This window comes from Mirounga angustirostris, unplaced genomic scaffold (assembly GCF_029215605.1).
Source record: "Mirounga angustirostris isolate CCGP_5_RB_7025 unplaced genomic scaffold, mMirAng1.0.hap1 SCAF_10, whole genome shotgun sequence".
NCBI lineage: Eukaryota > Metazoa > Chordata > Mammalia > Carnivora > Phocidae > Mirounga > Mirounga angustirostris.
In genome coordinates this window covers 133,169,041-133,188,585 of record NW_026991718.1, presented here as the reverse complement: position 1 = coordinate 133,188,585, position 19,545 = coordinate 133,169,041, and the positions used below count along the sequence as shown (strand labels likewise).

Sequence of the window (19,545 nt, the reverse complement as noted above, 5' to 3'; positions counted from 1 at the left end):
TGGGATCGAGCCCTGCATCGGGCTCCCTGCTCATCAGGGAGTCTGCTTCTCCCTCTGCTCCCTCCCCTGGCTTGTGCTCTCTCTTTCTCTCTCTCTCAAATAAATAAAATCTTTAAAAGAAATTATTCCTCCCTCTTATTTCGACAGGTGGGACGATCTCAGCGTGGAGGGCTGGATGTGTACAGACAGATATTTGCTTATACTTTTCAAATGTGTTGTTTTAAAAAAAATTCCGTGAAACACCAGAAATCTGTCGTGGGAAGGTGGGGCCTTCAAATGGAGTCCAAATGCAAATTAGTTTACTAATCATACTTTTTAATTAAGTGAAATGGATACCAGAATCCTTTAGTGCCATTTTCCAAAAATGCCTTTTTTTTTCTTTGTCTTACTTTTTTTTTTTTTTTGAGGTATAACTTACCTACAGAGTAATTCCCCCTTTGTATACAGTTCTATGAGTTTTGACAGATGCGTGGTCGTGTAACCATCACCAGGGTCAAGACTCAGAGCAGGTCTGTCACCCCATCTGGCTCTGGAGCCAGCCATACCCCACTCCCCACCCCCGGCAACTACTGATTTCTTTATGTCCCCGGTTGTCACAACCAGCGTGTCACAGAGAAAGAATGATACACTAAGTATTTGGGTCTGCCTTCTCTTATTGCACAGAATGCCTCTGAGAGTCAGCCCTGCTCTTGTGTGGCTCACTTGCTCCTTTCTTGTTATTTGTGAGTCAAATTCCATCGTACGATACTCTGCCATTTGCTTATCCGTACACCAGCTCAAGGACGCGCGAGCTGTTCGCAGTTCGGGAAGATAACGAACAAAGCCATCAACAGTGGTGCACAAACATGCATTTCCATTTCTCTCAAGGTGAGAATTCAGAGTCCTAAGGGAGATGTATGTCTAACATCACAAGAACCTGCCAAACTGTTTCTCAAAGTGGATGCACCGTTCCGTCCTCCTACCAGCCGGGGATGAGCCTTCCAGTTTCTCCACAGCCTCACCATCACTCGGTTTTGTCAGGGTTTGCACTGTTTTGTTTTTAACCATCCTAGTTGGTATGTGGTGATATCTCGGGGCGGTTTTAATTTGATTTGCATTTCACTAGTAACTAGTGATTTTGAAAATCCTCCCATGGGCTTCTTTGTCATCTGCATATCTACTTTGCTAAAATGGTCAGATCTTTTAACTCTTTTTTTAAATTGGGTTGTTGGAGAGTTATTTAGGGACTCTTGATCTTGATAAGTTTTGCAGGTATTTTCGCATGGTCCGTGGCTTGCCTTTTCGTTCTCTTAACAGTGTTTTCAAAAGAGCAGATTTTTTACAAGTTTTCATGAAATCTAATTTATCCTATCTTTGATGAATCATTCTGTTAGTGGCATGGATGATCTCTGCATAACTCAAGGTCACAGGATATTTTCCTAGGTCTATTTCTAGAAGTCTTATAATTTTATGCTTTGCAATTAAGTCTGTGATCCATGTTGAGTCAAATTTGAAAGGTGTGGATCGAGGTTCATTTTTTCACTGTGGATGACCAATTGTTCCGGTGCCCCTGATTGAAAGAACTATCCTTTGTCCACTGAATTCCCCTTGCAGCTGTGCCGAAAACAAATTGGTCACACATGTGGGGATCTATTTCTGGACTCCATTCTGTTCCACTGATCCAGCCTTTCATCAGTACCAGGCTGCCTTGATTACTATAACTTTAGAGTAAGCATTGAAACAGAAAATGTGAGTCCTCCAACACTGTTCTTCTTCTCCTAAATTGTTTTGGTTATCTGAGATCTTTTGCCTTTCCCTATAAACTGTCAAATACGCTTGTTGATTTGTACAGGAAAATGTTACTGAGACTTTGCAGGGATATACATTTATAGGTCCTTTTGGAAAGAATTTAGCATTTTAACAATGTAGGCTTTCAGTCAATGAACACAGTATATCTCTCCATTTAGTTAAGTCTTTGATATCTTTCATCATTGTTTGTAGTTTTCAGCATATAGATCTTGCACAGATGTTGGATTTATACCAAAGTTTTTCATGGTTTTTTGGTTTGTTTTGATTTTTGGTACTATTGTAAATTGTACTGCTTCTGAAATTTTGGTTTCTTATCGTTCATTGCTAGTACAGAAACATGCAGTTGAGTTTTGTATATTGACCTTGTATCCTGCAACCTTGCTAAACTCACTTATGATCAGTTCTGGTAGTTTGTAGATTCCCTTATGTTTTGTGTGTAGATAATCATGCCATCTGCAAATAGAGACAATTTTATTTCTCCCTCTCTAATCTGTCTCTGTTTTTATTTTCCTGCCATATTACACTGTCTGGGACCTCTGGTATGATGCTGAATAGGAGTGGTGAGAATAGGTATCTTTGCCTCGCTCCCAATTTAGGGGAATTACATTGAGTGTCTTGCCATTAAGCATGATGTTAGCTATAAGTTTTTGGTAAAAGCCTTTATTTCTTTCCGTTACCAGTTTGCTGAGAATTCATCATGAGAGAGTGTTGAATTTTGTCAAGTGCTTTTTCTGCATCAATTAAGATGATTATATGCTTTTTCTATATCTGCTGATATGACGGATTACATTGGCTGATTTTCTGATGTTGAACCTGCCCTGCATTTCAGGATAAACCTCACTTGGTCATGATCTATTATCCTTTTTATATTTTGCCAAAGTTGATTTGGTAATATTTTGTTGAGCATTTTCTTCATTCATGTTCACAAGCAATATTCGTCTATAGTTTTCTTGTAATATCTTTGGCATTAAGATAATGCTAGCCTCATAAAATGAATTAGGAAGTGTTTCCTCCTTTCCTGTTTTCTAGAAGAGTTTGTGTAGAATTAAGAGTATTTCCTCCTTGATTGGTAGTATTTACCAGTGAAGGCACCTGACCTGGAGTTTTCTTTATTAGAAAGTTGTAACTGTGAATTTCATTTCTTTGATAACTACGGGATTATTCCGGTTATCTATTCTTTCTTTTCTTTCTTTTTCCCTACCCATCCCCCCACCCACCTCCCCTCTGGTAATCACCAGTTTGTTCTCTGTAATTATTTAAGAGTCTGGTGTTTTGGTTTGTCTCTTTTTTGCTTTGTTCATTTGTTTTGTTTCTTAAATCCCACATATGAGTAAAATCACATGGTATTTATCTTTCTCTGACTTATTTCGCTTAGCATTACACTCCCTAGATCCATCCATGCTGTCGCAAATGGAAAGATGTCATCCTTTTTTATGGCTGAGTCTTCTTGCCTGAGCCAGCTTTGGTAGTTCATGTCTTTCAGGCAACTGCTCATTTCATCTCAGCTGCAAATTCTAGGGAATAAAGTTGTTTGTGATGTTCCTTTATTATCTTTGTTATGTCTGGAGAGTCTATAGCAATTCCTTCCTTCCTAACACTGTTAATTCTGTCTTCTCCTTTTCTGCCATGGTCAGTCTAGCTGGAGGTTTATCAATTTTGTTCATCTTTCCAAAGAGCCAGCTTTTTTGTTTCATTAATTTTCTTTCTCGTTTTCCTAATTTTAAGTCCATTGATTTCTGTTCTTGTCTTTATCACTTCGCTCCTTCTGATTACATTTGCCACTCTTTTCCTGGTTTCTTAAAGTAGAAGCTTGGGGAATTCATTTGAAACCGTTTTTTATTTTCTAACGTAAGCACTCGATGTTATAAAATTCCCTCTCGGTACTGCTTTATTTGCATTATATAAACCTTGATATGTTGTGTTTTTATTTTTAGTCAGTTCAAAATATTTTCTACTTTCCCTTGAGATTACCACTTGGATCCATAGGTTATTTAGAAGTATGTTTAACTTTCAAATCTTTGGGAATTTTCAGATACCTTTCTGTTAGTGATTTCCAAATTTATTACATTATGATCAGAGAACACTTTGTCTGATGTCATTTCTCTTCAGTCTGTTAGGATTTGTTTTATTGTCCAGAGGAAGGTCTACTTTGGTGAATGTTCAATGTGCACTTGAGAAAAATGTGTATTCTGCTGTTGGGTGGAATGTTCTAAAATGCCACTTAGGTCAAGTTGATAGGATTGTCCAGGGCTTTTATATCCCTACTGATTTTCTGTCTTTTTATTCTTTCAACAGCTTAGAGAGGACAATGCTGAGGTCTTCAACTATAATTGTGGATTTGTCTATTTGTCCTTTTGGTTTCTGCTGCATGTATTTTGGAAAAGCCATGCCCCCCTCAACTTGGGACTCCGTGTTATTAAATGCTGTGCCCATGCACTTGCTAAAATCACCTTGCAAAGTTGCAAGCTGTCAAGGAATGAGTGCTCAAAACAGAGGCCTTGAACATCAGGGCCACTGGGAGGAGCAGATTCTCCTTCATTGCTGACCACAGAGCATTTTGGCCCAGCATCCCACAGGGCCTTTCAGTCAGCAAGGTGTCAGAGGGCAGTGCACAAAGAAAGAACTGATCCCAAGGTGGGGCTCAGGATCTGGAGTAACTATGCTCAGGTCCTTACCCCACCCCAGGTGACCTTGGGCAAAGCCCTTGACTTCTTGGATCCTCATTTCCGTAAGTCAATCAACACGCAGAAATTGAATGTCTCAGCTAGGTGCTGGGAAAAACCACATGAGATAAAGTGTGGGTTCTCGCCCTGAAGATGCTTACACACTCTCCTTCCTATTACTTGGGGTTCCTGAAGAACAGACGAATCCCTGCATGTGTTACCTGGCCTCCTTTCTGCTGGTAAGCGTTTAACAAGGGCTTTGGGTGGGAGAAGCCTATTGGTGGCATTTGCCAGATCCCATGGTGTAAGTACTCCCTCCATGACATGTTCCAAGCTACCAGCATGACTCCGTGGGTGTGGAGTTGGGAAGAGACCCCCCAGGCATACACCATCATAGGGCATTTCCACTGTAGAGAAACAGTGGAGGTAAATCACCCCAAGGGCATAGAAAGTAAAGTGTAGTGAATTAAGCCAGGGGGTGATACGTTCTGGGTATTTACTACCTTTGGTTTTAATATAATTCATTTAATTATAAACTTATATTATTTAATTTTAATACGGCCTTGTTTAACCACCTATATCAACATTCCTGGTCATTCAGCCATCAGACCTTTGCTCACAGAGACCCAATCCCAACTCAGACAAGTCTCAGACAATCTCCGCCAACAGGGAACGAATTGGTTCATAGGACAGGAGCTTCCACAGTAACTCTTCAGCAAAGGGTTTTGGGTTTTCTGTTTCCAGTCATCTCCCTGCTAGGGGCCAGCCCCAGTCCTGGAGAGCCAGGGACATGCAGTGCTCTGATTGGCCAGCCATGGCCACGCCCCTCCCTGGGGCCAGGGGTGGAGTTAGAACTGGGGGACCAGAGCCCTGAGCAGGAGCCTCTGGGGAACATCTGGGCAATTAGGGATGGATGTGTGGCTGTCAGAGCAGTGAGGGTCTACCACTTGCAGTCTTAGAAGCACTGGGTTCACTGAGATTCCTTAGAAGCGTTCAGGTTGAGGCTTTTCAGTCTTGAGATGTTTTTAGACCTTTGGTGCTCAGGGTTTTCAAATTTCAGAAGAAACACATACTTGTTTTAACAAAGGAAATGGTAAATATAAACCGCTGATAAGAGCACACACAGTTTCTCATCTCCCCAGCCTCCGGTGCCACCCCGTTCCCCACCCCACCCCCATTCCCGTTGTTGGCAGTCTGTGCAGAGGGGGTCCCTCCCACACCCCTCTCCTGGCTCCGCAGCCCAGACACGCTTTCACGTGGCGGATTTTGTTGTGCTTTTGCGGAAGTGGCCCCAGACCACACACGTGATTCTGCAGCTTGCTTTCTCTCACCGCTGGATAAATCCTGGGCTTCCCGACCAGTCCAGAGAGACAGCCCTGCAAACGTTAAGGCTGGCTCTAGCTAGACTGAGAGCCGGAGGCCTTTTCATTCATTGCTCCCACTGAAGGCGTGGAAGTGCAAAGACCTCTTGAGATTTCTAAATTTGGTCAGAGTGTAGGAGGCTGTGCAGGGTGCTGATGCACTAAAAATACCAGCCCTGGTCTGGGGTGCAGGCTGCCCTGGGTGGGAGCACAGCCACGATTCGGGACAGGTTTGTGCAGGCTCCTCCTATGACCCTTGGCCTCTCCACGGCCACTCAGTGCCCCAGGCCACAAGGATGGCCACAAGGATGGCCAAGTGGCCCTGGACTCCAGGCAACCAGCCTGTGATTACAAAAGCTGCCCCACACTGAGTTCCTTTCCCCTGGGGTCTTGTTACCCCGTCGTTCAATACCACTGCAGGAACTGGACCAGACTGGGTACCAACTCGCTGATATTTAATCCTTTTCAACTCACTTTTAAGAATCAAATACATTTATTTTCAACTGAAACCACACAACACGACCGTAAATGGAAAACCAACATCACCTGTCATAAATGGTGATTATATGTGGATAGACAATATATAGCATGATAATAAATAATGTTACTGATCTTTTTGAGCATTTGTTCTGAGCCAGGAACGGCTCCAGATGCCACAGTATTAACTCACTTAATGAGTTGCAGTAGTGTGTTTCCCTTCCTCTGTTGTCCCATTTTGTAGAGGCTCAGAGCAGTGGCCCTAAAAAGAGACACATCATCACTGAAACCAAAGGCAAGGACCACCTCAAGCACCGGGGCACCTCAGCTGTGCAGGACCCTGGTTCTGACTTGCTTTCCGCATTCGCTTCCTCCACTCATCTACTCAACAAGTGTTCACTGAGCCCCCAGCGTGTGCCCTGGCTGGGGAGGGGGAGTGGGGGGGCTCTGTCCCTGCCCCGGAGGAGCCCGCCTGCTGAAGGAGAAGGGTGCATATGGACAGGCCTGTGGTGGGTGCCTCCGAGCTCCAGAGGTGGGAGGGGAGAGGGCCTCCTCCAGCCTAGGCTGGGGGCGGAGGGGTGACACTGGGCAAAGTTTCTCAACTTTTAAGGATGATAGGAGATAGGTGAGTGGAGTCAGGGGCGGGAAGAGGGGAACAAGGCAATTCAGGTGCATTAAAAAGATGGATCGAAGTAGGTTTCCTGTCTTCATTGACACCCCTATCGTTGATGTACTAAGGAGGACTGGACCTCAGTTTCTTCATCTGTCAATGGGAATAATGGAGCCAGTCTCCTAGAGTAACATCCACGAGGAAGAACCTGTCACACAGTCTACAAAGCATTCTGGCAGTTCCTGCCATGGGGTGAATGCTCACAATGTCCCCACTAATAATGACAATGATGAGTATTGCTTCTGGCAAGCGGTAGTGTTTTCCATTTACTGTAGCAGCATAGTAAAGATTTTTTTTTTTTTGAAGTATTGGATTTTTCAGAGTGAGTTAAGAAGTGGCACGCTCGCAGCAAGCTTAAGCTAATATCCGCATCCCCGTGTTTGTTCTCATTTGCACACACCTTGGAATTTTACAAATATACAACAAAATTCACCTGTAATGTCCACCTGTCCCTTTTCTCTCCCTGAGACTTTATTTAGAAAGAAGTGGAAATCCAAGGCTATTCTTTTAAATTAATAGCAATTCACTTACTTGATGGGGGATTTAAATGCCTTACCAAACGGTAAAAGCAACCTAATAATGAGCAATATTTGTAAGTAGCACAACTCCCAGCATGGGGCTTTCTAAATCTGATCTAGATGGGCACAACATTCATCTTTTACAACCGAAGTTTCTCTTTGCAGAGTGATGTGGCTCTGCAAGGACATCTATCAGAGTAACCAAGCCTCAACTAGGAGATGGTGACTTTTCCCCTTCTCTCCCCACGTCCAAATGTGCTCAGCATGGTGTCAAGGAGGAAGCTGGTGCTTTAGGGGAAATTAAAAATCTGGAATTATTGTTTAATCAGGCGACAGAAGAAAGAGCGCAGGCTGAGTAAGACCAGCCTGGTCTTGGATTCCTGCTACCTCCTCCCATTTGTAAGGGATGCCAGCTAGTTCTCACTCTGTAAGACAGGCCACCCCTTGGATTCTTGATCGTGCTTGGCACAGACCCTGGTACCTAGGAAGTGCTAAGCAGTATCTCCTACCATTATTACTATCTGTATAGACGGAGGGTAATCCCACCTTTTCTGCAAGGGACTTTGAGGATCACATGGGATAGCCCTGAATGGCATCTGCCCTTTAGAAAGAGCCTTAGAAATTTGGCCAGAGCTTTGCCTAGACACCCCCGGTGCTGAGCGGGGCGAGATCGAAGGTCAAAGCCATCTCACACGGCCTGTAAAAGAGAAACAGAATCCCAAGTAAAGAGAGTTGAAGTTGCTGCTTTTTGAACTTTTCTTTAGAGGGAGTACAAGCCTGGGAGAAACACGTGCCAGCTCCTTGTCCCCCCCAAGCACCCTGTGCCCCTGCCCACATGATGCCCAGACAGAGCCTCGGCTGATGCAGGATGCCCACCGAGCCCACAGCTGCAGTGCGAGTGCGGAGCATGTGCTGACCCCATGACAGTGATGACCGTGGGATTACCAACCCATGGCGAAAGTTCCAGGCTCTCCCCAGTGCAAGCAGTTGGCGCTGATTATCTCATTCAATCAACCATCCCTTGAGGGAAATGCCATCATTATTCACCTTTTACAAGAGAGGAAAGCAAGGCACAGAGAAGTCAAGAAACATGCTCCAGGCTCCCCAGCTCTCACGTGGAGCCAGGATTTGAACCCAGGCAGTGTGACTCGGAAGCCCGGGTGCCCGAGCCGCCCTGGCCTGCCTCCCCAGCCACTGCCAGAACTGGGGGCTGATGTGGGCACCCCACCATCTAGGCCTCAACGAAACGACCACCCTTGGCCACTTGGTCCTTAACCTCAGACGCAGAGCTGTCCTCTGGGAGAGCCGGGCGGAGGGTGGAGACAAGAGAGGTTCTCTGCCTTGGGCACATTTCAGGAGGTATTGTCAGATGGGGAAGTGTGTTCCAGAAAGAGTGAGCTGGCCTTGGCGAGCTGTGCGTTCGGGGAGGAGCTAGCCAGGGAGGCAGGGAACCCCCGAGGCCGGAATAACAAGGACCCGTCCAGGACAGCTCAGAAGTGGGGAGGAAAAGGACGCTGTGGCTCAGCGTCCCGGCCTCCCTGCTCACACCTGACCTCCACCTGACTGGCTATGTGCAGGCCGAACACAACCGGGGGCCTAATTGCTAAACGACAATTCAGTTTCTGGCAACAAATCCGTTCGTGACCTCACGGACACCCAGGACTTCATTCCCGCGGTAAGCAGACTGCCGCCTTCCAAAGATGTCAGGCCTCCAGCCACAGGACGCTGGATTCTGCCGACGACCTGATGAGCAGGAAACGGACTCTCCCCCGGAGCCTCCAGAAGGAACGCAGCCCCTCGAGGCCCGTGTGGGACTTGTGACCTCCAGATCTGTAAGAGAAGAAATCGCGGCTGTTCGAGCCACTAAGTGGATGGTCATTTGGTACAGCAGCAGGATGAAACAGACCCAATTCTTATTTTATTTCGGTTAAAATGTTGATCGGCCAGTGGAAGTGGCACTGATGCAAGGTGTGCTGGGTACCTTGTAGTCATTTGGTCCAAAACCTGCATCTGCGTTTGGCCAGGAGGAGGCGAGCCAGGAAGGCGGCTTCCCCCCGCCCCTCAGGACAGGAGGCCGGGTCAGCCAGACACCAAAGACGCACCAAGCATGCCGTGCGCCCATTTTCTTTGAATATCACGACGTCCTCTGTGCCTAAAAAGGAGACGGTTCTCAGACTCGTAGAAGAGGGTTCTGCCGAAAGACACACTAAAGACTTTGTTATTCTACTTCAGTTATTTTGAAGGTGAACAAAAGAGGCCCAGAAGGGTCAAGCGGCTCATCTAAGGCCACACAGCCAATCAACTTAAATGGAACGACACTGTTATATCAAGCTCCCACCTGTCATCAGACGGTCCTTCTGAACAGATCTGATTTGGCAGAACATAGCAGAAAGTGTGGGGTGTCCCCAGTATCTGTGTTCCGCCCTCACCTCAGTTATAATTTTAGCTGGTCGCAGGACCACCCAGGATAAAGACACATTTTCCTTGCAGTGAGGTGTGGCCATGGGACATAGCAGTGTGGAAAATGTTCTTAAAAGGAGCAGAGGTGGGGCACCTGGGTGGGTCAGTCGTTGGGTGTCTACCTTCGTCTCGGGTCGTGGTCCTGGGATCGAGCCCCGTGTTGGGCTTCGTGCTCAGCGGGGAGCCTGCTTCTCCCTCTCCAGCTCCCCTGCTTGTGTTCCCTCTCTCGCTGTCTCTCTCTCTGTGTCAAATAAATAAATAAAATCTTAAAAAAAAAGAAAAAAAGGAGCAGTTCCTTCTCTGTTCCTTTCTCTTCCCCACCCCCAGCTTGGAAAGGAGATTCAATGGCTGGAGCTCAAGCAACAATTTTGGAGCATGAGGATGGCAGAGTCACAAGTTGAAAAAGGCAGAGACTCCAAAACTTGGTGAAGCCTCTCTAGCCAAAACTAAGTTAACCAATAAAGGAGGGGAAATTCACTTAGCAGGTTTTCTGAGAGATAAAACATGGTATTTCACAGACAGCTTTTTAGTAAAGACCTTGCATGCCCTCCATGCCTATTGCTGACCCTTCTAAATACCCACCCTGGGGAGGAGCCTGTTGGGTCCCCTTTCTAAGGTGATGCCTTGTCTGCAAGGTCCAGGATGTCTCAGCCCTGTGCACCCCTTGCCTCAAAGAGTGCTTCCCATTGGCTATGCCAGTCACATGACCATACCTAAACCCCAGAGAGGCTGGGAAGTGTAGGGTATATTCTGGGCAGCCCCTGCTCCCCGTCGGGGGTCCGTTACTATGGGGAGAAAGGATGTTAGAGGTTACTAAGGTCCTTGCCATGTGGGGGTTTGACAGCTACTGAGGAAAAATAAATTCAATAAGGAAGTTCCTTCTTGTCGTATAGGCACAGAGCTGTGTTGTCCCTACCTCGAGCTCTTATGCAGAGACGAATACTGAAATCAGGGTTGTCCCAGAAAATCCAGGCTGTGAGTGCATGTTTCCCGCTGCCACGGAGTCAGGCTGCCTGCATTCGGAGCGCAACGCCGTCACCTACTTAGCTAGGCGACTGTATGGGTTTCCGACAGCTGCTATAACAAAGCACCACAACGTCAGCGTCTTAACACAACACACAATTGTCCTCTTACAGTTCTGGAGTTCGGACGTCTAGAATGGGTCTCACTGAGCTGAAAGTCAAGGTGTCGGCAGGGCTGCGTGCCTCCTGGAGGCTCTGGGGAAAAATCTGTTTTCTTGCCTTTCTTAGCATCTAGAGGCCAGCCAAACTCCGCGATGGATTGCCTCTTCTCCCATCTTCAAAGCCAGGAAAGGCCCATCTTACCTTTTCCACTCCGACACTGGCCCTCCTGCCTCTCTCTTCCACGTTTTAAAAGAGCCTTGTGATGACTCTGGGCTCATCCAGATAATCCAGAATAATCTCCCCATTGAAAAGGCAGCTGATCAGCAATCTTACTGCCCTCTGCAACTTTCATTCCCCCCTGCCATGTAAGGTGACTTGTCACAGGTTACAGGGACTAGGACGGGGCCACGTCTCGGGGGGCATTATTCTGCTTCTCACGGCAACCTGGAGAAAACCACTTGTCTGAGTGTGTTTCCTCACGTCTAACTCCCATGGAGACTGCAGTGAAGGAAGAAGCCAAAGCACCAAACCCGCCACCTGCTGGCTCCGTCCAACCACTGGGCAGGTCTGCTGCTTCCATCAGAGCCCCGCAGGGAGCGCAGTTCGTAACATTTGCAAACAACAACAACAACACACACAAAATAAAACAAAACAAAAAACCATCTAGTATGCAGAAGGCGCCCAGTAAAGGGTAGTTCAGGCTACCCCTACAGGCAAACGTGCATTAACACGCTGACTCTGAAGCCTGGATGGGCACTCGAATTCCTGAGGGACCTTTTAGAACTCTTGGTGTCCAGACCAATCACACCAGAACCCCCGGGGTGGGGCCCGGCTGAGCGTCGCTCCAGGGACCCCAGCCCGCAGCCGGGGCGGAAAACCAGGGCATTTTCAGAGCTCCGCTGGCAGTCGGAGCTCAGGCAGCCTCCGGCGTTCCTCAGTGCGGCTGCCGAGCAGACCTCCCTCCCCAGCCGTCCCTGTCAGAGAGAGAAAGAGGGCAAATGTGAGCCTTGCGAAACCATTCCTGAAATGCTTGTGGCTCTAACAATGGTCCTTCGCTGCCTGAGCATCCACTTCCTGCCGCAGATATCTGAAGGCTGGCGAGAAGCTTCTGGAAGCTTCCAGCACTCAGGCAGTCCTTCACAGTGACTGGTGTGGGCTCCGCAGACGAATGAGGAGCAGATTCCAGACTCCGTCGCTCCCTTCTGTCCTAATCACAGACCCCTGGGTGTTAGAGCCTGAGCATGGGCCCCTGACACCCCTGGAGGCCCGTTCTGGCTGCTTCCCCAGTGACTACAGGACCTTTCTGCTCATTCCGGGGATGGGAAACCCTGGGCTGCTACCTCCTTGCCCGCTTTGGGGAGACGCCGACGTCTCGAAGTCCCAGATGCGAGATCAGAGTGTGCTTTCAGCATTAGTAATGAGAAAGAAGCCCACCATTTATGAAGTGGGTTGATTGCGTCGGCGAACATTTATGGAGCGCCTACTGTGTGCAGGGCTGTATTCTAAGTGCTAGGGACAGAACAGGCTGAGATACAGTCTGATGGTGGGAACAGACCCCAAAGAAAGAAGCAAGAGGCTTGCCGGGCAGGGTGGGTGGGGGTCATGGTGCTGGGGAAAATAAAGCACGGATGGGGCGGGTGGGGAGAAGAGACCGGACGAAGTATGTTTTCTCTGAGTGTGTTTCCAAAAAACATTCTAACGTTAGTTTCACGGAGAAAGAGACGGAGTCCATCTGAAGGGAGAGGTATATAAACGGAAGAGAGAACTCTCAGCTGGGCCTTCTGAAGGGACCTCGCTATTTTACCCACCAGAGCCCTGCTGCCCTCCACTCCCCAGCTGATGTGTGACCGCGTTCCTGCTACGTAAGCCCCCCCCGCCCAACAACCAGGCCCCCCACAGGATCGAGCCCTCCCAGGGCCACGATTCAAATACCTTCCAGGCCAGGCAGGCAACCAGCATGGGCGGCAGAGAGAGGCTGACTGCCTTTTCATGCGAACATTGCCCATTATTCTTACACACCGGCCGCTCTTTTGTGATTTTTAGAAACATTCCCGTTTGCTAGAAGACACCATCTGCACTAGCTTTGCCTGTGGACCTCCATCTCCCCTCTCAGCTGGCTGCTCTGGGTTCCCTCTTGGTCCTCCTCGGAACACGGAGTCTCCCCGAGGCTTCCCAGGACCCAAAATAGCCACAGGCAGGCTATTTTTACAGGACTCTGACAGGACAGGTCTGAGGGGCCAAGCGCCAGGGCGGTGCTGGGACTGGAACCCTTCATTATCCTCTATCATCCAGCACTGCATGGACTCGGGGCGGGGGGGCGCTGGAGGCATTCAGAAGCCCAGGAATGTTCCCACTGGTGACTGCCAGGGTGGAGGGAGGGCAGGCAGCCCTTGGTGGCTATAAACAGGACACCCCACGCAGGTGGAGCCCAGCGGGCGGGCGGCCACGGGGAAGAAGGCAGGTTCCTGCCCCACATCCACTCAATCTGGTCCTCTCGCGGGGCCCAAGGAAGACATTTCCCTAAACATTTGCATGGCAGTTGCCTGGGTCCTCAGTCAAAATGCATGCAAATCCAAGTGCTGTGCCCCAGAGCTAATCCTTGCCGGGCATTGTCTCTGAGATGCCCTGAACGGAATGCTCCAGGAAGAGGGAGCTCGTGTTCTTTCATCCCCCAAATGCATACTAAGCACGGGCTTTGTGCAGGCGATGTGCTGGGGGCTGGGTTGCCAGAGAGAGCAGGAAGGCCAGGGCACGCACGCCTGGGGGGGGGGGGGGGAGATGCTCATACAGAACATACCCCGTGCCCTTCCAGTAACCGGTGATGTCTGTCAAGTGTGAGGGAGGTTTGTGCCAGAATATTCTTCACAGCTCTATTTATAAGACCCTCAGACTAGCAATGCCCATCAACAGGGGATGGGGAAACAAAGGGTGCTGTATCATGATAGAATATTCTAGATCGCTGAGAACAGATGAGGCACCCAGCCACAGGGACGCAGCTCCGAACAGCCACAAGAACATACTGTGTGCTTCCACACATAGACGCCCCCAAAGCTGGAAAGTCAATGCATGCGGCTGGGAATACAGACGGTGGCTAGCTGTGGGTGGGGGGCGGTGGGGCCGGAGGGGCCTGGGGGGCATCCGGGCTCACATTCCATCTCTAGCTCTGGGCGCTGGTTACCCGGGGTACTTTGTGAAGTCTCACGCATCCGGTCAGTTAAGATTTGTGCCCTTTTTTTCACGCCTCAATAAAAAGTTTACATGAAATAATAAAGCAGGGAAGGGAGGTGAGGAGGGGAGGGTGGTCCAGGAAATAGCACTGAGATAAGACACAGGATGCCCAGTTACATTTGAATTTCAGGTAAACAAGGAATCACCTTTTAGCATAAGGAGGTCCTGGATATTGCCAGACCCACTAGGCGTGTAAGCAGGACCGTGTCCCCGGAACTGGGGCCCCTCCGTCCCACCTTGCGGCCTCTGGGCGGAGGTTTGCAAACAGCACATCTGTTCCCCAGATGGGCCGTGCTGGCGTGCTGCCCAGGCCGCGGACCCCAGCGCGTCGGCGACCCCCGGGGCAGCCCGGCTCTGCACAGAGACCTAGAACTTTCGGGCAGGGAGCAGAAAACAGGAGCCCGCAGCCGCCCAGAGGACCTCGCCGCCTCCCAGGGCAAACATGGGGAAGACACCGGTGTCATCAGAACCCGATGGATAACGGCCACCGCAGGTCCTGAGTGCTCCACAACTATTCTGTGCCTCTGCTGTGATCAGCAGCATTTATTGGATGCCTGCTGGGTGCTCCACATGCCAACGGGATCCCAGCACCTACCCAGAGCACAGGTTTGGTAAAGTCGTCAGTGCACTGAATGAATCAGGAGCTGTTGGCTTGTTACCATAACCCTCGGGGGGCTGTCACACCCCCCACACACCACACGGGGGCGGGCTTCAGAGCCCTCCCCTCCAGCCTTGGTCTCCTCCGCAGAACAGACAATGACGGCGACTGGCCCCCGAGGCAGGCGTCTCAGCCTCGCAGACAGTCCTGTGGGCTCGATGACTCTGCTGTGGGGGCTGTCGCGCCTCGGACGGGCTGCAGCAGCCCCCCTGGCCCCTCCCCGCAGACGCCAGCCACACACCCCTCCCCGTGCAACATCCAAAATGTCTCCAGACACCACCAAGCGTCCCGAGGGGGACAGAATGCTGGTTGAGGGCCTCTGGGTTGCTATGAAGATGAATGGGATGGGCTGATGTCCTGATGAGAAGGTCGCAGCGGGACACCCCCCTCCCTCCGCACTTAATAATCACTGTCAGACAGGGCCATCTGACCTCATGCCAGGGCTGGCATCTGAGCCTCACTGTGCGCTTGGACGCGCGGGACCTTGTTGGAGCGCAAGCTCGGAGGTGGCGGGTCTGCGGCGGGGGAGACGTGCCCTTGCCGCCCCCTCACCCCCGGCGCTGCCCGAGCCCTTGAGGTGCTTGTGGCCCAGAGGGGCAGGTAAAGAAGGCACACGCCAAAGGTTGTTACTGCACTGAAGTCTTTCACCTCTTCTGCGTGCTCGGAAGTGTGCAGAACAAAATCGGGCAGGTGGGAAGCAGCGCATCCGTGAAGCCTTCTATCTGTAAATGCAAACCCGTCAACTACAGCCTCAGGCCACCTTCTGTTTGTGCCAATGACCTTTATCAGCTCCAGGGCCGGGTTTTAGCGGCCGCCGTGGGACTGCATGGGGGGAGGAGGGGCGGGGCACATCTGCAGCCTGGCTCTGGTTCATGCCTTCCTTGTTTGTGGATCGTTGGGGGCGAGGGGGAGCTTGTTTTTGGGGGGGGTTGTTTTGTTTTTTTGCATTTTCATTTTTTAAAAGTTGCATTCAAATAGTATTTATCTTGATGACAGGGTTTTCTGTGCCTGAGGGAAGGCCTCCCTGGCCTCTCGCTGAGTCCCAGCCCTGCTGGAAGGGCTCCAGAAGGGCTCCGTGTGGCCACGTGGAAAAAACGTGAGCCCGGAAATGACACTGCCCTGCGTCTAAACCCCACTTCTGTTTCCCTCTGGCTGTGTGGTTTTGGGCAGCGGCCTGAGCTCCGGGAGCCTCAGTCTCCCCACTGCAAAATGGGGCCAGTGGTGCTCATACCATCACTGGACTTAAATGAGATTATATACACAGAAGGTCTTTGGAGGGCTGATAAATAGTAGTTAAGCAAAGTCACATTCAGATCCATGGTGTGGAGGCCGAGGAGACGCCGGGAAAGCCTGGGACAGGCCGAGTGGGGCTGTTGCTGGGGACTCTCCAGATGGGTCTAGAGGATAGGGATGGGCCGAGAAAATCCGTGACACTCAGGTGAAGGAGCCCCCCGAGGGCCAGGCTTGAGGAAGGAGCTCTGGAGGCAGACAGGCGCAGTGGGGCAGCCCGGGAGGGGCTGGAGGGGCCAGTGTGTCTGTACGACGGGGAGACGGGAAGTCCCAGCCCCGCGTGGAGAGCCGCGGAGAACAGTCACCATGCCAGCAGCCTCCTCCCCAGGTGCCAGACCTGAGTGAGCAGACCACTTCCTCTGTCACCAACCCCATGCGCCATTTTGGAGGATGGTCCAAGCCTAGAGGGAGGCAGCGACTGACCGGGGTGGCCTGGACACAGGAAACCAAATTGAAAATACAAAACAGAAGAGTCTTTTAGGAGAGGCAGAGTCTGGTCTGGGTGACCATCCCCCAAATGTCCCCAAAAGTGGCCCCAGGAGGCGTCCCCTACACTGTCGCGAGTCGCGCCACCTTAGCACACCTTGCCTTTGGTTCCGGAGCAATGTGTCGCACGACCACAGAGGCCCCAACACGTGGCGTCTGTAGAACGTCTGCTTTATCACCTTCATCTATGTCATTAGCACCGTTATTAGCCCCTTTCGCGGATGAGTAAGGTGAGGCTCAGAGAGGTGGTGTAACCTGCACGTTGCTCACCAGCTAATACGCAGTAGAGGGGCACTGACGCCCAGCTCTGTCCAATTCCAGAACAAACACCTTCTTCCCCGTGGGCCTCTCCCCAAGAGGACTCATTTTTGGCCAAATTCCTCTCAAAAGATGCTGAACATTCTCGTGCACCCTCCAGTTTCTCTGTCTGTGAGAGCTGCCTGAGGGGAGACCCAGGACTGAGGGCTTCTTGGAATCCGAGGACATTGCTTCCTCCAGGACAACACACCTCCACCAACCAGCCTTCTGCCCGTCCATCCCCCTGAACCCATTACCTCTCCAAAGAGCCCAGCAGGGAGGTGCAGCCTCCAGGAAGTCAGGCTGCTGGGGGTTCAGTGTTGTGCCGAGGTCTGATTTCAGCAAGGAAATTGGCCAAGTCAGATTGCAGGATGTCAGAGAAAGTTCCTCAAAAATCGTGTAGCAAGGGAGGCAGAGAGGAGGGTGTTACACACCTCCCACACTTTTGGTTGACATGTGCATCTATCTATCTCAATAGATTTATCTCCTATAGCTAACATGATTCTTATCCTCCCAGAATTGCTTAAGAGTAAAAACAATGCCACATGGATATCATGTTACCCTGATAGGATGTGACAAGACCACTTCACCTCTAGTGTCTTTTTCCAAAACCCCATAGCCCTGGTCCAACCATGAAAAAACACCAGGCAGACCCCGATCGGAGGGTGTTTCACAAAACCCCTGAGCGGTGCTCCCTAAATGGCCAGATCATCCAAAACAAGGAATACTGGAGAAAGTGTTCCAGAGGAACAAGGAATCAAGGACTAAGTGCAGTGTGACAGGGCCCCAGAGCAGGAAAGGGAGGGAAAAACTCTAAACAAACTCTAGAATTTAGTGAATAATAATATGCTGGTGTAGGGCTCTTAGCTGGGACAACTGTACCCTGGTCGTGTAGATGATAACATAATGGCAGATTACAACTGACTGAGGGATATGTGGGAACTCTCTGTACTGTCTTTGCAACTTTTCTTCCAAGTTCAAGGGCACCCTTGAAGTGCACAGGGAGCCCCAGGGAGCTTGTATATACAGAACTGTGCAAAGCCAAAAATTCTAACGTCCTTTTCAGCCCTTCTGCCCCAAATCCACTCCCTGGTAGCGAAAATGTGATGTGTGGCTTTTCCTTGCCTTTGGGAGTTCTTTTATTTCTTTTAAAGATTTTTTATTTATTTGAAAGAGAGACAGAGCATGAGCAGGGTGGAGGGGCAGAGGGAGATGGGGAAGCAGGCTCCCCACTGAGCAGGGAGCCCAATGTGGCGCTCGATCCCAGGACCCTGAGATCATGATGACCTGAGCCGAAGGCAGATGCTTAACCCACTGAGCCACCCAGGCGCCCCCGGGAGTTCTTTTAAAAGAATCTTCTGATACCAGATGACCCATCCTTTTGGAGGAGTTCCAAAGGAGGGTGGGGGTATCTCTGGAAAGATCCACACTTGGTCACACTTCAAGTAACATAAAACCCACATGGTCTGAGCTTCCACCCAGCGCCAGGCCCTCTGCCTCCTCACGTCGCCCCATAAAGCAGAGACTGTCATTAGCCCCATTTTCAAGAGGAGGAGACTGAAGGCCTGAGTCCCAGCCAGCAGGGATGGAGCTGGGATTCGGGCCTAGAACCCCGATGGCAAAGCCCACACCAGTCACACCACATCGCAGAACCTCCTGGGGCTTCTCTTCCACTAGGGTACATGACCCTCTCCCTGTCCCTGTCCCCACAGACCAGCAACATCAGTGCCACCTGGGAGCTGGCTAGAAAGGCCTCCAGCTGCCCCAGCCGGCCGGGGCAGAGTGTGCATTGTAAGGAGCTTCTGGGGCACTGGTGAGCACATACAGTCTGAGAAGTCTGCTTGGGACCCTCTCCCCTTGTAAGGGACTCCAGTGAGAGGCCCCCAGACCCGTTGTGACTCGGGAACACATGCTGAGAGTGGGACAGCCGTGCCGGGAGGCTCTGTGACTCGGCTCAAGGACATTCGGGTCTCACGCTTCAGCCAGGCACTCAATTGGCATCTTCCTCTTTCCGGCCCAGGAAATGGCTTTAAAAAGCTCCCTTAGAACCCAGCCCTGGGAACCCTGGCATGGCCTGTCCGTCAAGTCCCTGGGGAGGCCACTCTGCCAGGCCCGGCAAGGCCAAGAGGCCCAGGCTGGCTCCCGGTACTTACCACACAGGGCTCCCCCTGCAGGTCGGTGGGCGGCTGACCCCCACCCCAATGATGCAGCCATGGACCCCAGGCATTTCAGGGACTTACACCACCTCCAGCACAGAGTAAGTGCTGGGACAGGGAGATGGCTGGGGAGGAGGGTGTGGACACAGGACACGCTCTTCTTTCCTCTGACCTCTGCCCTTTGTGGGCAGGGAAGCTTCTGGTAAGGGTCTGGGCTCTGCAGCCTGGATTTAGGACTGTTTCAGCCCCCACAGCCCGTGTGGCCTTTGCAAGCTGCTGCACCCACGTCCCAGCCTCGACTTCCCCATCTGCACAATGGAACTCACAGGGGCGTATCCTGAGACGAAGCAAGACGCTACTGTAAGAGAG

At 50.5% G+C, this 19,545-nt stretch overlaps 1 long non-coding RNA gene across 2 annotated transcripts in view; it reads right to left on the bottom strand.

Annotated features, from left to right (window-relative positions):
• Positions 1-6,061: 6,061 nt before the first annotated feature.
• LOC135361817 (uncharacterized) overlaps positions 6,062-19,545 on the bottom strand; it is a 37,970-nt gene continuing 24,486 nt past the window's right edge. The window contains exons 2-5 of one of the 2 annotated variants that reach the window (XR_010405933.1): positions 10,854-11,014; positions 10,060-10,178; positions 9,459-9,629; positions 6,062-9,307 (exon numbers count right to left, since the gene is read on the bottom strand). This is a non-coding gene — a long non-coding RNA (uncharacterized LOC135361817). The remainder of the gene's footprint in view (positions 9,308-9,458; positions 9,630-10,059; positions 10,179-10,853; positions 11,015-19,545) is intronic. The other variant, XR_010405934.1, reaches the window with a different exon arrangement.